The sequence below is a fragment of the Venturia canescens genome, chromosome 8, assembly GCF_019457755.1.
Source record: "Venturia canescens isolate UGA chromosome 8, ASM1945775v1, whole genome shotgun sequence".
Classification (NCBI taxonomy): Eukaryota; Metazoa; Arthropoda; class Insecta; order Hymenoptera; family Ichneumonidae; genus Venturia; species Venturia canescens.
This window is the reverse complement of record NC_057428.1, coordinates 18,205,173-18,222,706: the sequence shown is the minus strand read 5'-3', so window position 1 is coordinate 18,222,706 and position 17,534 is coordinate 18,205,173. Positions and strand designations below refer to the sequence as shown.

Here is a 17,534-nt window from a genome sequence, read left to right as displayed (position 1 = left end):
TTCCTCAATTAACCGAGTGCCTCTCGACAAACGGCAAAAGATCATCACCGTTTTAAAAACACAAAATTCGACATCGAAACACACCGCCGCTAATGCCGCGATTCCATCGGACCGCGAATTCGACGCTCGCGGAAAATCGAGCCCCGAAAACTCCCGCACACGGGATAGCCAAACGCCATTTTTCCGATCATTCCCCTCGATAATTACGAAACTCTGGTGCCCGCAACGGTACACCGAGGATCGAAAGGTCTCGGGGCAGCTCGGAAAAATGACAATGACTGACGCAGCCCCGGGGAGCGAACCTCCATTTTCATCTCCGTTTATCAAATTTGCCAACCGCACCCGACCACCCAATCGAATATTAATGAAAACAAAAATTCCACTTTTTCAGCGTCCTTTCCACTCCCATTTCTGTCATTCAACGTCCTCATCCAGAAATCCACCGCGGATACTCAGCCGCACCACCGACCGACAGCCAGAGCCCGAAATAATGAGGAAAGCACGAAAAAAGAGCATTTTTATTCACCTCTCGGACAGACAATGATAAAAATCGAGGGATTCTAGTACGTGCGAAAAATGACGCTTCACTGCCAGCACCAACGTCACGTATTTATGATACATCCATGAAATGTCTACTGTTATATTCACGATACGCGAAGGAGAACAGTAAAATATTCGAGTGCATGTACTGCAATACGTTCAGTAACCTCGTATTACACTCTGCATCATAGTACACCCCCCCCAACATGACAGTGATCGTAGCTGTAGGGCTGTAAATATTTATGATCTGTTGGTGGATTAACCGTTTGTTATACACGTGTCTGAATTTCGAATTGCTGCAACGAACTTGTGCTGAGCACGCGAAGATGGCGAGTTGGAAATGTTGAGAAAATCGGTGGGAAAAATTCGACTCTTAATTCTGGGAGGGAGTCACGCTAGGGGGAGTTTTTTCAAATTTTTGAGACTTTCGCCAGCGGGTCGAAGTATTCGCGAAATCAATGCAATAATCAAAGGCTGAGAAAATATTGTTGATTCGATGACAATGTTGGTGGAAGAGTTTGCTTCGGTTTAGTGCAATTTCTTCGGAGAGCATGAATTTGCAGTTTGCTCAATCTTGGGATGATCGTATATTTCATTGGCACGGTGTCAGGCCACATTTCGCTTAGTGAAAACGACAATTTTCAATTTAGCTTGGCATCGATTGACGAATTCCGAGCTTTTGGAAGGTAGAACCGAAATTCTCGTTCAGAATTCTTGTTCATCGGACAAAATCTCTTCAGTTGGACGAAAATGGGGCAGATTCGAACATTATTTTCTTCAAAGCATGCACTGAATCATTCGTCAGTTCGGAAAAATTGAGAATTTTATTGACCAGCCGAATGGATTTTGTTCTACGAGCATAATTTTTTTGTGAATTTTATTGTTTATTTAAATTTTCACATTTTTTCTTGAATCAGTGGTTATGCGGCTTGGAGAATTTTTGTGAAAACGGCTACAATTTCGTTCGTGCTCACCGCAGAGATTCAAAGTCGACATTTCGTAAAGAAAATATAAAAGGCGTTATTTTGGAGGCTTTCAGCACCTGGAGCGTTCTTTCTCAAAGCTTGTATCGCAAGATTATTCAAAGATGTAACAAGACCAGCTGCAGCTGGGGCTATAACGTTATTTGCAAGTGTTGAAAGATCGATAAGAAAGTTAGTTTTGAAACGTGCCCGAACGCGGAGAGCGCGGGTGCTCGTGGGAGAATTTTTATTCTATGAATTCCCGATGAATCGAAGGTAATCAAAGTACCGACCGTAATTTCGTTCCGCGATGTGCACGCGCGCGGAAGGGAGTCGCGCGAGTCTCTGAGAAGTGCACAGCTCTCTCGCGAGCGTCGTGTTTTATTGAGTTTCTTATTGTTCCGATGCCGGTGCAGTGGTTGTGTCTGGGCGCGAGTACCAGAATGTAAAATATAAAAAGGATAGGGAAAGTGTCGGTGGGTTTTCTCGTCCCGAGGAACAAATAATGCACAAGAATGACGGAGGATTGGGAGCCGGAGTGAGGGATTACGGTGAGCGCGGCGAGAGAAAAAGTTGAAAAAGCAGGAAAGATCCGGGGCGGGGGGACGGAGCGAGCTCAATTTATTTATAACTTTATATTCCTACGGCAAAAGTAGATGGAAGAATGGAAAAACGCTAAACTCTCGAGAGCGACGAGTTAAAAATTCACTGAACAAACTCCGAAGCTTTTTCTCTCGCTTCCAGCACGGAAAATATTGTTTGGATCGATTCGCATTGAGCGAGAAGTTGTGAGGGGGGCGTTATTTGTGTCCGAAATCGTGAAGATTGAAGATCCGTTGATCGACGTCGCTTTTCCTCGCGCTTCCATACCAGCCAATTCCATTGTAGATAAAAGAGCGTTTTTCCGCGTCTTTTTTCATCATCAACATTTGACAAAGCCTCCGCGACAAAACATCAAAAAAATTGGAATCCCTCTTTCTCCGGCCTTTTCCTCCGGAAAGTGGCGTCGAGGCCGAAAAGGTCTCGTCAATGGATGGGTAACAATCGGCCCGAGGGCGCGAGCACACCCGACCTGGAATGGGACGCAAGTGCCGGTCATCCGGGGCCACAAACGCCTGGCGGCCGCCGGAGGTGGGACGAAGAAAAAGGATCGAAGCTCCGAAATTGATGGGCGTTGGAGGACCCTCAATTTTTTCATGCCACGCGAAAACTCCAGCATCTTCCCACCCGCTCGCGTTCCTCCTTTTCTTCGGCCCCCCGCCAACGCCTGGCGTCCAGGGCTTTTTAATCCACTCCGGAAACGCTGAAATTATGCTCGCCTCTTCTATCCACTTTCGTTTCCTCTTCGTTTTTGGAGAACGAGAGAGAGAGAGAGAGAGAGAGAGAGAGAGAGAGAGTGGGAGAGAAAAGGATCTCAGAGCATGTAAATAAGAGCGGAAAATTAACTCTCTTCGTTTTACGCTTTTTTCACCCTCGGCATATCTCGCCGCGAATTCACGAAACGCCACGAGCTCTCTCGCCGCGTCTCTTCCCTCCATTTGCATTCATTCATCTTTTTTTATGAGCCCCGCAGCACACGGCTCTGGTCAACGTCACGTTTTGGCGCAGATGTACGCCAACAGAAACGAGTTAACGTGCTATAATATAGACGAGCTTGTAACCTTAAAAACTGAACGAAAGTTCCCTCGCCGCGAGACTCTCGCGCGGCTTTATCAACGTACAAATAAATAATGAATACAGACGCGAATAATATTTTTTCTCGCTTTGATTAATCGCCGCGGCTTCATCCACGCAGGCTTTTCTCAACTTTAGCCCCTCGCGCCGGTCCCAAATGATTCAACGTTACCTTTTCATTTGTACACTCAAACGAATTGCTTGATATTATATTTTCGGTTTTTCCAACCCCGCGACGCCCGCGACGGAACGAGCGAACGAGGCGAAGAGATCCAGCTGTTTGCTGGGGATGCTGCGAAAATCGAGCTGGAGATTGAACCAACGAAATTGTGGGAAAACAAACCGATGGGGACTCGACATCGGGCAGGGTTCGATACGTCGAATAACCAAATTGCAGAACGGTCCAATTGCAGATTGGAGAAAAATAATAAGTTATTTTAAATTCTTATTAACGATCGACTTTCTCCTTTGAATTCGTATTTCCTCGAAAATATGTATTTCGATAGTTTCCATTTCGATGCAGTTTTTACAGACCACACACGGAGAGACTTTTATAAATACGAATATTTCGGACGAATACATTGAAAAATTTGCTACGTTTTGCAGCAGCGCTATTCTGTATCGACAGGCAAAATTTAGGTCTGCGACATTCTTACATCGAACGATTTATCGATATCCGAATGTCACTCGTGTCTCTGACGAAATGTTGAAAATTGGTGAATTCGACTGGACAAATTGCTTGAAATTTTACTATGTGCCACTGGTTTATTTTCATGTTTATATTCGCACGCCTCGTACAATTGGTGGACGCATGAATTCTGCTATGTTATTGCGAGCAAAATTCAGTGCGGTAAAGAGGAAAACATGAAACTGTGCAATTTTTCGTATGCACAGAGAAACGATTGCCGTGTTATCTCCTGAATTTTCATCAAATTATTTCATTATTTAGTATGTTTTTGATCAAAATTCGCTCGGTGTTGATTTTTGATGTAGTGCTGCGCGTTATTTACTGTGCTAATAACGCGTAATGGTTCCCCAAACTTTTGCATTATTTGACACACTCTGTAGCGATTATTATAACAATATCGATGTGGTCCGACATTACTATAAAAATAGCAATTTCTGCTATAAAAGTATATCCGTGTACGAATGTGAAAAGTTCGTATTTTCGAAAAATCGACATTTGATTCGTCCTTCTACGGGCAATCAACAAATATTTGAATACTTTTCCAACAAAATGTGCTTCTCAGGAAAACTCTTCGCTGCGTTCCTTCAGCTGATCGACGGACAAGGAATTTCCGCAAGTTTTTGTCGACTGAGCCGAATAGTTTTTGACTTTGAACGTCGAAAGATCGACGAATGGATCTCGTTTCCAGGAACGAAACTCGAGCAAGTTCGACGAACTGGTTTTTCTTCCGAGTTTTCCTCGCAGTTAACAGTTTCGTATAATTCCCCTGGTTCATTTCTAGTTACGAGTCGCGGAGCTGTAGATGGAACTTTAAACGTTGAAACGAATAAGGTACGAGGAAGCGGGCTCGAGTCCGCGTAGCGTTTGGCTTATGAGTGCGAAGTTTGGAGCGAGTGGTGAGGCCGAAGCTGCTCCGTGGGCGCTCTTTAAATCGGTATAATGCCGGGTGCTTATCGCGCCAGCGTATCAGTCCACAGCAGGCCAACTTTCCATCAGTATTTTCAAAAGAAGCTCTCGTTTATTTATTTACTTCTGTTTCCCTTCTTTCTCGCAGAGCAGAGCAGCAACTGTGCAGTCCATGAGAAAGCTCGAGAGCCATTATGCAGTTGGTGAAAAAACATTTAACGAGGCAATTCCCCTCCGACGAGGAGCAGTGCAATCGTCAAAATAGAAAACGATCGAAGCAGGCGATCGTGCTCCGAGTCCGAGAAACTCCTCGTCGGATTCCGCACGCCCAGTACAAAATCTTATTATCCGAAAGAAACTTGGTCGAATGACTTGGCCGAGTTATCGCTCGAAGGAACAAAGCTTCGGTGCCGCAGCTCAACAAATCCCTCGTCGAGACAACGAAATATCAATAAACTCATCGTTTATCCTCGTTTATTCATACGAACGATTACGACTCGCACGACTCGATCATCGGCATTCGAGCCACTCAAGAGCGTGGACGAGCTCGCGGCGAGGCGAAAGTTGTGCGAAATAATTCGGCTTCCCTCGCTCCCTCCACGAGAAATTTCCATCATTCGACACTCCGCAGAAAGTAAATCCTGCCGTTGAATCGACAAACCTTTGATCTTTCGCAGTTTGATTGAAAAAAAAAAAAAAAAAAAAAAAAAACTTTTGGATAATGTTTTAATTATGGATTCATGAGAGCGCGAGGACTATTCGAGGCACGAATTAACGTGTGACACGAGAGCTCGATCGTGCTCATAATCATTTCAATTTTCGTCACGCATCCCAGCATTTTCTTCACTTCTTTCTGGCACCGGGCGGGCCTCTTCTGTGTGCGTTTCTTCTCACATATCTCAAATCGTACTTTATCGGGTTAGCATCGAAAGGAGTATCGTATTAGGGCAATTTCGTTCTCACTGCGAGAGCTCACTCAGCTCTTGCTCTCTTTTTGCCATCGCCACTTCCATTACGAGCAGGCTCGAGTCTTGGATAAATTCCAAGAGCTTGCCTCCGACACGCTTCCGAGCCAGTGTTCCTGGCCGTGCTCGCACACACTCCAACTAATGTGACTCCATTAAGGCTAGACGTCGGAACGGATTAATATTTCCCACCAGTCCGAATGATCAACCGTCAGATATTATTTCACGAGGCAATAATCGTCTCTCTACTCCCCCGGTAAATTGAGCTTGTTGCTTCTAATTTTCGAGGCGAATAGATGCGCATCTAGAAAAATCTTTCTATTCGTCATTTTGGAGAAATTCAACCTCAAAGTTGAGTAAAAAGCCAATTCATCGCGTCGGTTCCATCCCACGAAGTCGTTACCTTCACACTTTTTTGCTTCTCACTCTCGTCAATGAAGAAATTCATTTGAAAAACGACACTTCGGATCAGCACGATCATATTACATACACGGAGAGACTTTCATACGAATATTTCCGATGAATACATGGAAAAATTTGCTACGTTTTGCAGCAGCGCTCTTCTGTATCGCCATTCTATTACATTTCACCAAAGTCCATAGTAATTTTGATGCCGGAAGCAGTTCTCTCGAATTTTACTATGTGTACGACAGGCCAAATTTAGGTCTGCGACATTCTCACATCGAACGATGTATCGATATCCGAATGTCACTCGTGTCTTCGGCGAAATGTTGACAATTGCTGAATGCGAGTGGACAAATGCTCGAAACTTGACGATGTGCCGCTGATTAATTTTCATGTTTATACTCGCAACGCCTCATATAATTGGTGGGCGCATGAATTCAGTGCGGTAAAAGGGAAAATACGAAACTATGCAATTTTTCGTAGGCACCGAGAAACTGGTGTGTTATCTCCTGAATTTTCATCAAATCGCTTCATTCGTTCGGTGTTGATTTTTGATATAGTACAGCGCGTTATTTACTATGAACGTGGTAATGGTTCCCCAAACTTTTGCATTATTTGGCACGCTCCGTAGCGATTATTTTTATAATGTCGATGTGGTCCGACGTTACTATAAAAACATAGTTATTTACTGCGGCGTAGAAATGGGGCGACGTTGCAACGAGACCAACGGCAGCGATTCCTTGACAAGCAGACGTTGACACAAGAACCTCCAAAAACGCCGGGCGAAACGAGGCAAAGGGCTCGGTGCTTGCATCGGAGCCAACAGCTGAGTATGCGAAGAAATAACGCAACGTTGCCAAACTTTGTCTTTGTTTCAACGCAATTTTCAATAGCCGAGAATAAATGTTGTAACAAGCTTAAGTGATTAAAATAAAGGTATTTCTGGATAATAATTAATGTTACACTTGAATTAAGGAGGTTGAAGCGTATCTTATGTTAAAACTATTTTCCAACTTTGCACATTGAAATTTTTTAAACAGAAAGCTTAAGACAGTATTAAACTTCTGGCGGGATATGCCGATGGTTCACCGTCGTGAAATTGAGATATTTGTTGTTGAAGTTTGCAATTTTTTGAAAGCTTCCATAAGAGCCCATGTTTAACCTTGTCATTTTCGACAATGAATATCTCGATTACAGGCCGTGAAACCTCCTAAAATTTTTCACACATAATTAAGCGCTATTCAAGAAGATTCACGTAAATTTTAAATTCATTATTTTGGAATAATAAAATCTAATGTATTTTTCGTATATAGATCGCTTCAACTTCCTTAAGAATGGGAAGGGAGCATCGAGCAGAGTGGGGAGGGTGGATGGGGGAGGGAAAAACAGGATGAAATTCCGGAGCCTGAATTAGCTCGATTGCAACTTTCAGCTTTGAAAAGGTCGTCGAGTGAGGAAGTTGCAACATAAAATAGAGAGAGAGAGAGGGAATAAAAAAAGCGGTGAAAAGAGCTATCAAACGGGGGAGAAGAACGTGTCGAGTTGAAGGATTTTCTCGAGGATTCTCGTCGTCTGCTCAGGACACGCGCTTACCTCGCATACAAAGCCGCCTTAAAACCCGAGGAGAGAGTCCCGGAGACTGGGTGAAAGCCGAGTCCGTCGAGCCCTGAGGAGCCACTCTCGTTTCTCCTTCTTCAAGTCCCTTTTTATCGAGTTTATTGTTTATTTTGAAAAATTCTAATAATTGGAGGAGCTTCCGCGTCGTTACGATTCGCCGGGCGAGTGTGCGCAGGCAGGAAAAGAAGCAATCGAATAAATTCAGTTCGATCGCTTGCCTCAGAGTGGCAAATGAGCTTTTTCGGGCAGCGAGAAACGTCCGCTTCAGCGAACTACCGACGACGCGCGGGTCGAGCGGGCTTCGCGAGAGTTAAAAAAGCGCTCGACTGCTCCGAGATTATAGAAACAAAAGGGGGTCAAGAAGAAACGGAGATGGACAAGAAATCGTGGAAGTAGAAGGGGGGGAGAGAGAGACCGAGGGAAAATGGGGAGGCAGCAGTCGACACTGAAACACTCGCAGGAGCCAGAAGGGTCGGAGAATTCCCAACGGTCGCGTCACCTCGGTTTGTCACCTGGTTAACGTTTTTCCCGAACAAAGAAAGCATCAAAACTGCGGATCCCTTTCCGCTGCGTTTTCCGAGCTGCTTTTCAGCCCCTTTTTCAAGCCCTCAGTTCCGTGTTTGCCTTCCGCTGTTTTCCCGTCCACGTGAGACCATTTTCACAGCGAGCGGTGCAAAGTCTCTCGGAGTGTTTGTCCATTTTTTCGACTCGGAAGTCCTTCCGAGGGGAGTTTTAACTCGAGGAAATTGAATTTCAGGAAAAGGAACCCGCGCCTCGTAAATCCGCGGCGAAACAATCCCGCCGATTCGCGCGCGCGGGGCGCCTTCGTTACCGAACAATGCCAAGAAGAATTGAATTTTTTGGCGCGCTTACAAATCTCCGCTGCGGCCTCGTTGCGCACCCCTCGCCATACGAGCATTCTCCAAACGGCTACGTGAGCTGCCCGGCACCGACGTCAAAAAAACCTGGCCACGAACAACCTGCGATAAAGCTTAGCCCCGGCTCCGACGCCGCTCTCCAGTGGTCCGACTCCCCGTTTCGTCAGACCCCCCCGAGATACGTGACACAGCTGAACAAACCGTGCACTCTTTGCAGCGATAATCCCACCAGAATTTCTCCTCTTTCAATGAATTTCCCGATCCAGCGTATATTATCGAGTTTATTGGACAAATTATAGAAATCATGGGCGCTCGATGCTTTCTCGAAAAATAAAGATTCTTCGACAGGAATTACGACGCTGAAGGGGGTTCGAGACCAACGAGAAGGAGAAAAAAAAGATTTGGAGTTCACCAATTCTTCATTTCACGAATCATTCGGTGTGGGTTGAAAAACTACGAATTCGGCGAATTCGGCAGGTAAGACGAGTGGAGATTTGCTGGAATTATTTGAGTTTTTTACATCGTTTCGTTGACTCCAACGTTGCAAATATCAGCGTCATCAGAAATGAGGCTTTTCGCGTTACAAAAACGTAGTCAACTCGATTTCAAATAAAATCAAGCTTTTCACTCGATAAAAAAGTTATAAAAATAATTGCTTGATATTTGCTCCAAAATCAATGATTTTTCGGACAAAAATTGAGTTTTTAAACAAATTTCCAAGTAGTCGGTTCGGTTTAAAAAGAAAAAAAACGTCGAATAAAGTCGATCAAATATTGAATCAAGGCATTGACTATAGGAAAATGAAAAAAAATATTAATGCCGAATATTTGCTCCAAAAATGAAGACTTTGACAACAAAAATTGAGTTTTTTAAACAACACAAATCACTCAACTCGGTTTAAGGAAGGGTTTGGTCGAAATATCGACGACCAGTTTGGTCGGGCACTCGCTTGAAAAATTCGTCGACATTGTGCACAAATTTCCTGTAAAAAAAGCTCGATTTGACAGTAAAAATCCCGTCCTTAACCCTCTCAGACCGAGACCTATTTCGCGTTGACGGAAAATGATTCCCTTCATAATTTTATCTCAAAATACTTTCTAGTTTCCGAACCCATTGTGACATTTCAGTTTTTTGTTGGGAAATATGAATTTTTGAATGTTCGCTGCGCGCAGAACCAGGTCCTTGAGGAGCAAAATCAGGAAAATTTAGTAATGAATCTAGCACCGAATACCTTAACTACATCGTATTAGCTTCCTTTTGAAAGAATATAACGTTTGGAGTTCGAAAAAAAAATGTGTACTTACTTTTCCTTTGCGATAACTAAAGCACCTTTTCACACAACGCCAAGTCAACATGAAACGCCGACTTCATATTGATATTTCGATGAGTTAAAGCAGTTTATCTCTTGGTTTAGGAGTATCTAAAGTGCAATCTAACCTTGCTTCATGGAAATAGGCAGTTAGAACCCCGACCTTACTGACCGATGCAGTTTTATTGGGCCTGGAAGCGCGTGTTGCGTAGAAGCAACATACGGTTCGGGAGGGTTAAGGAGGGTGGCTACCGACGATACAATGTTGCCATGCTAAACCATGTTAAATACATTAAAAATTTCAAAATTATAAGAATTTAATAAAATTTGGTGAACATATTCTTTAGGGCCAAATTTGACAATACAAATTTTTAAAGATTTTTCTTCTGTACAGTTATCGAGTAATTGATCACTAAAGTTCAAGTGTATAAGCATAGCGTTTCCATACATTCCGGGCATAAGAAATCTGCTTTAATCCGTAATTACTCGATAACTAAGGAGAAGAAAATTTTGAAAAAAATTGTGTCTTCGCACTTCATGTTGAAGAGCATTATCGCCAAATTTGATCAATTTCTTATCAATTTGACGAACTTAGCCACCCTCCTTAAAGTAACTCCTGTACTGCATGCTAGTCAAATGAGTGCTAAATTTTCAAAACGCTTTTAGACCAAGTTCAACGTACCGATTAAACTTATTGTTAGTAGATATATATATTCAAGCATATTTAATTAACGTGAAAAGATATTTAAAACGATAGTTTTGCAAAACTATCAACTGATAGATGCCAATTTCCATGATGACACATTTTCACAGCTATTTTTCAAAGAATCGTCTGTATTCTTTAACCGATTTTATTGCACCAGCTCTCATTTTGTTCCTCAACTGATCCTCTACACGGAGAGACTTTTATATGAATATTTCGGATAAATTTGCTAGAAAAATTTGCCATGTTTTATATCAGCGCTGTTCTATATCGCCATTCTATTACAATTCACGTAATTTTGATGCCGAAAGCAGTTCTTTCAAATTTTACTATGTACGACAGGCAAAATTTATGTCTGCGACATTCTTACATCGAACGATGTAAGAACGACATATTTGAATGTCACTCGTCTCTTTGGTGAAACGTTAAAAATTGGTCAATTGGACTGGACAAACTGCTTAAAATTTCACTGTATGCCACTGGTTTATTTTCATGTTTACACTCGCAACGCCTCGAATAATTGGTGGACGCATGAATTTTGCTATGCTATTGAGCAAAATTCAGTGCGGTAAAAGGGAAAATACGAAACTGTGCAATTTTTCGTATAGCACAATTTTCATTAAATCATTTCATAATTTATTATGTTTTTGATCAAAATTCGCTCGGTATTGATTTTTGATATAGTGCTGCGCGTTATTTACTAGGTTTGAAAAACGTTATGACGTCATAAATCGACATATTCGCGTATATAAGAGTATGGCAGGGCTCGCGCTGACTTTTCTTTTACACTTTCGTTTTTTTTTTTAATACTTGGCGTCGAGCCGCTACCGCGTCTCTTGATGAACTGTGGTAATGGTTCCCCAAACTTTTGCATTATTTGACACACTCCGTAGCGATTATTATTATAATATCGATGTGGTCCGACGTAACTACAAAAACATAGTTATTTTTGCTATAAAAGTCTCTCCGTGTACGAATTCACCACGTAGATCTTCCTTTAAACTCATTCCTTCAGAAATTATGAATGAAAAAGTTTTTTCACTTAATGAACAATTAGCTGCAACAGTGAAACGATCAATTTAAAAAAACAACTACACGGTGGATTCATAGAGGACCAGTTGACGAAGAAAATGAGACTTGTTGCAACGAAATCGATGAAAAAGGGCAGATAATTCTTTGAAAAATACCAGTGAATATGTGTCAGCGTGGAAATTTGCATTCATCAGTTGATGCTTTTGGAAAACTAGCGTTTTTCATATTTTTACATTTTAATAAGATGTGCTGTACTACAAATCCACTAACAATACATTTAATCGGTACGTTAAACTTGATCTAAAAGCGTTTTGAAAATTCAGCACTCGTTTGACTAGCACGCAGTACAGGAGTTACCTTAAAAGATAAAAGATAAAAAAGGATGAAAAATAAAATCGAGTCTTTTGCTGAGAGAACGAAAGAAATAATAATAATTGTTGAGTTGAGTTGAGTGAGTTGAAAAAAAATGAAGGAATTTACAAGGAATAACAATGTTGAATGTTTGATGAAAAAATGAAGAGTTTTACAAAAAAAAAATAGAAGAATTTAGAATGAATTCTCAATCCCTCGATCGGCGCTCGAGGAGCGTCGAGCTCATTATGTCTGCATTCACTCGGCAACGTAATTCTCCTCGTTGGGAGAACCCGTCGCGAGGGAAGCTCGAAAGTTTTGGTCAAACTTTGGGGATGGACCCTCGAGGCTTAAATGAAAAGAGCTTTCTCTGTCTGTTTCTGCCTCGGCGACTGGTGCTGTGACGGTGAGAATCGTGAAGCGGAGGCTCGAGGGATTCGCGGAAATTGTGATCGACGACGAGGGGCTTTGTGAACGGAGAAAAATCCGCGTATAAATTTGATCAAGTGCGAGGGGAAAGTGGTGAAAATGCAGCGAGGATAATAACGACGATGGATTCGTCGTCGTCGTCCGCGAATCCTCGGACTTTTATCCCCTCGATTCGTCGTGCTTTCTCCTCGCCAAGAATTCATAACGACGTCATTATTTGCCAGCCGAAAAACGCGAGTTACATCGCCCCGCGACCATCCGCTCTTTCGAGGGGTTCGAGAAGGGAAAAAACGTGTCTGAGCCGAGGGGCATTCGTCACGCGTAGACAGCGAGCCAGCACTCAAGCCCGGCTCGATGCAAGGGACAAAAACGAGCAAAAGCTGTTTAAAGTTCGAGAAGAAAATTTGCGAGGCTTGAAAAACGCGCGGAGGACTTACGTCCCTCGGGAAAAAGTGGAGAAACTCGTCGAGAGTCGCTCCAATTCGACTTGCCACACCTGCTCGAGACGTTTTTTCCATCAGGCGGAATATAAAAAACACAATTTTACGGGTGGAAAAAAAACTAGAAAAAATACGCGCCCGCGGAGCGCGACTTGCGACGAGGACTCTTGGGCACACATTTTTTGCGATACTTTTGACGTTTTCGAGTGGAAATACGAGAATTGACTTTGTAGAATGTTTCGATTGAAAAAGAGAGAGAAAAAAGAACATTGTACGAAGAATTTTTCACTTGAAAAGTCAATTGAGCGCCGTGGAATTCGAGGAGCGTCGAATTTACGCTGGGAAAATAAAACGAGCCGCGAATTGACATTTGTGCAGCGTCCTTTTCCACGCTTCGTCCAAATTTACCAAACGAGAAAATTATTTCCGCCAGTCATGTGAATCCCGTGGGTGTGTGAGCGAGTGTGTGTTATTCGACGAGGGAATCTTTCCTCGCTTCTTCGTAGCCGCAAGAACGAAATACGAGCGCTGAGGAAGACGCTGCGGAACGAGACACGAACCGAAGAACACGAGCGAGGAGCGACACGAGACTCCATACGCGACTCGATTACATCGCTTTTTTCCTTTTCTTCAACCCGTCTTCGCCTTTGGCCAACTTCCACTTCTAATTGCGACTGACACGTCGCTCGTGTCACCTTTTTTCCAAGTTTTACGAACAGTGACGTCTCCGGGAGATTTATTTATTCCGAACAACATTTTCGTCGGATCGAGAGAGAAGAATTTCGTCGAAGATCTGAAATTCTTTCGTTTTTTTCCACAATCCAATACCGAGCTGTCAAAACTCACGAGAAACCACGAGTTTCTATTTTTTTCTGTACGGAAATCCATCGAACACGAAAACACGAAAAAACAGCCGACTTTGAGCTCGAGTTTGTTTTCTTTTGCGTCACGAGCTTCACGTGCTCGCTCGGGTGTAACTTAATCGTTGATTCAAGCCTTACTCGCCTCGAGGAGAATGCCAGACACGCTTTACGTGCGTGCGAGTGTGTGTACAACAGCCCTCGGACGGTACGCACGACACGCACGCGCTCGTACCGAGCCCCTCGCAACCACCCCGCGACAAATCCTTCGAGCACCGCAAGAAAAGAGGCGGTGGAGATCGAGAGGGATGTGTGCGAGATCCGATTGCAGGTTTTGCGCGAAAACGCTTGAAAAAATAAACTGGAAAAGGGGATCGATCGAGTCTTTGGGTTTTTCAACTTTCCGGCGAGCGCACGATGCCACATTCCCACTCGATATTTCTGTGCTCGGTACTCTAATGAATTTTCGGGTCTCTCGATCCGCTTTTTTTCAATAAAATCCAATTTTTGTACGCTTCATTCAAGTTTTTAAGTTAAATCGCCGCTCGGGGCTGAATTTCGAATTTTTATCGAGATTCTCCAACTTTTTATTCCCGCCGAAGATTTCACAATAAAAAAATGCTCGACCGAGGTCAATGAGATCTAATAAAAATGAGAAAATCGAGACAACGCGAAGGAAGTAGAAAAGGGGAAGTTTCGAAGGGGTGGTTGGTCTCACCTGTTCTGGCCGAACCAAGGTCGGGTCAGTGGGCCGCGAGCTGCGAGCTTGATGTGTTTCTCGATGTGTATAAGCAAACAAATGAACAAATAGTTGACAACAAAGGGGAGATTGAGTGATTAGAGAATTGATGATGCTCGGGCGGTGATCGTTCGACGAATATCTTCGCTCGTTGACACGTTGGAAGTCTTCATTTTCACATTAGTACAAAAATAATTTGCAGTAGAAGCAAGAGTTTACGACGAGACACACTTGGGAGCCCGAGTGAAGGTCATGCTCGTAAAAAAAAACGCACGCACTGTCACTTTCTTTATTTCACTGTTTTTGAAAAAAAAAAAAAAAAAGAGGGAACGACACGAATCGACGTGGAGTCGGTGGAAAAGGTCAGAACCACCGTTTTCGTTCGTTCGGAATATAAAAAAGTTAGTAAAAACGATATAAAAATAAAACTCGAATGGGTGAATATTCGTCACTTTCCTTCATCGAGCCACCCTCATCGCGATCAACGAATGTCCATTACTTTGACACGAGAAAAATGGTTTTTAAGCGAGGCCCAAAATTCGTTGGAGGAACCGTTGAGGTTCCCGATAATATTCATGGAATGGGCATAATAATCGAATAAAGGAGTGTCATAAACGCGTGGATTCGAAGAACCACTGTCAAAGATTTTCGAGTTTTAGGAACGACGTTGAGATTCCGAGAAAGAGTAGGATGTAAGCGATTGTAAAAAACGTTCCGGATCGTCCGAGCCGGGAAGGGGAAAGGAGATAACGCGAAGTGTGTGTTCGAGGGGGGAGGGGGGCGGCGGGGGGGGGGGGGGGGGCCGAGTGAGTATTGAGAGCCGCGAGTGAATTAAGGAGCACGACGATTTGATATTACATTTGATTGGTTCTCTTAACAAGCCCCGAGTGTCTTGCTGAGCGCGCTTTGGCGCGAGAGCGAGGGGGGAATAAAATAAAAAGGGATGGTGTTTGTATCGGCGGCCGACGCGTGTTGCCCTCGCGAGCTACCCCGATGTACTGGCGAGTTCGGTCTCCTGCCTAGTACAGATCCCGGTACGAGCTCTCGGACGCGAAACACGCAGGCTTCCACCCACATTGTGGGTTGAAAACCGGCGAGGGAGAGAGAGAGAGAGAGGCCGCGGGCGGCTGCGGGGAGGAAATTTTATCGCGATAGTAGTCGTCGTAGAAGAGAAAAAGAGAGAAACGAAGAAAAAGAAGCCCCGAGTCTGGAGCCCTACCTCGTCGAGTTTCTGCGTTGGAGGCAGCCGGCCACACACCGACTTTTTATGTACTACACCGAATCCTACGCAAAAGCATCACACCGAACCGAGAATCTCGCTCATACACGAGCCACGCGCTTCGTAGTATTACGTCAGTACTTCGATACACCAATAGTAGCGAATGCACGCTTCGAACGCTCGCTACATGACGCTATTCCCTTGTGTAAGAGCCACTAACCTCACCCGTGCAAATTCCAAACTCCCTCCCCCTCCTCGCTCGTTGCCCGCTCACTCTACCCACGTTTTTCGAACGCTTTACCGCGCTATACACGCTCGCGCTCCTCCGCCCGAGCTCTAAGCTCTAAGCTCTACAGCTCTACTGGAGTGGAGCGGTGGAGCGACGCACGGCCGGAGCCCAGTGAGTTGGACGCCGCTCAGGGCAGTCGTTGGCCACGCGGCCCCGCCCTCGTCGCACTCATAGGGCGAAGAACGCTGCACGGTGGGGAGACGGCCAACCACCTACGCGCCTTCCCTGCTCTCGAGCACGGCGCCGGGAGAGGGGGGGAGAAGCTTTTTCACGAGACAGACGCTGGTCACGTCACTTGCACTCAACTGTTGGAACGTCCGAGCGAAGCGGAGCTTTGTTACAAGACCATAAATATGGTTAATTTGTTGTACATGTCGACGCTTTACGGGGACACGAATTGTTGAAAGTTTCTCCCCCCGCATCGCACAAACTAATGGAATTTACTTAGAGTGGATTATTTTTCGTTGAGGCAAATTTCTCGTGATAATCTTCGAAGTATAAAAGAAAAAAGAAGTTTGTCTCTCGAGTAACAAGGGGAATCTTTATGGCGTTTTTCCCTTTATTTTTTACCCTCATTTATCCTTTTTTATCTGCAGCACATCCCCGCGTGATTGTGACCAAGTTGTATTTCCTATGCGGGTTATCTCTCAACGACCTCACTTTCCCCGCCCCCCCCCCCCCCTCCTCGCCCCTTATTGCCGGGCTTTTTCCTCTGAGAAGAATCATTATGTCAACCACGGTGTAGTGTTTCCCCTTGTATAACAACTACTGCTGGACCACCCCCACAACTCTGCTCAGGGGAAAAATGACTATATTATGCTCGTAAGAAAGGCTTACTCCCCTGAGAACGACTTTACCGAGTCTCCAAAGATGAAGCATATATAACGCGAGGATTGCTTTCTTTCGAGACTTGAATAACGATAACATTGTTTTAACGCAAAATTTCATATTTTTCTCTTTTTTCATTATGGTTTCTTACAAGCAAACTCACGCACAACTCACGAGTTTGATATGATCGTGCAAATAAATTCGATGTCTGAGCGAATTCTCGAAATTTACAGCGGTTTATGACTCTCGAATGGCGTTATCATCGACGAGGAAATTTGTTTCAGGCGAATAGGCAGATACAATAGGAATAACACACTATCACAATTACAAATGTATATGCACAATAAAATAAAATTTTAATCGCACCATAAACATGGTATATGTACGATGGAAGATCAAATAACTCACTCAATGTGTTCACATCGGTTTCAACTTTATTTTCACGGATTAAACTCTCGTAATAACTTATCACCGTTTTAATAATTTACAGAGAAAAAAAAGTAGTAACGGCACTGATTCGAAGGAAAGATTTTCACTACCGATTGCAGGACAGCATGGACGTGATCGTTGAACTTTGAAACTCGAATCGACTGGAACTGCGCGTCTAAATGTCTAAATTTCTTTTCGGGTAACAATCCCGCAGAGTTGTTCAGTGCTGCCACCAACGCCGAATGTCGCAACTTCGCGAGCTTCGAACTCC

The 17,534-nt window shown here is 43.9% G+C and overlaps 1 protein-coding gene across 6 annotated transcripts in view; it reads right to left on the bottom strand.

The window, feature by feature from the left end:
• Positions 1–17,429, bottom strand: part of LOC122414994 (heparan sulfate glucosamine 3-O-sulfotransferase 5-like) — a 54,603-nt gene extending 37,174 nt beyond the window's left edge. For 2 of the 6 annotated variants that reach the window (XM_043426739.1, XM_043426735.1), the window contains exon 1: positions 17,243–17,429. The gene's annotated coding sequence lies outside the window, so the exon portion shown is untranslated. Of the gene's footprint in view, positions 1–14,477; positions 15,999–17,200; positions 17,216–17,242 lie in introns of those variants that run through there. The other 4 variants (XM_043426738.1, XM_043426741.1, XM_043426736.1 and 1 more) reach the window with 4 other exon arrangements.
• Between the last annotated feature and the right edge of the window lie 105 nt (positions 17,430–17,534).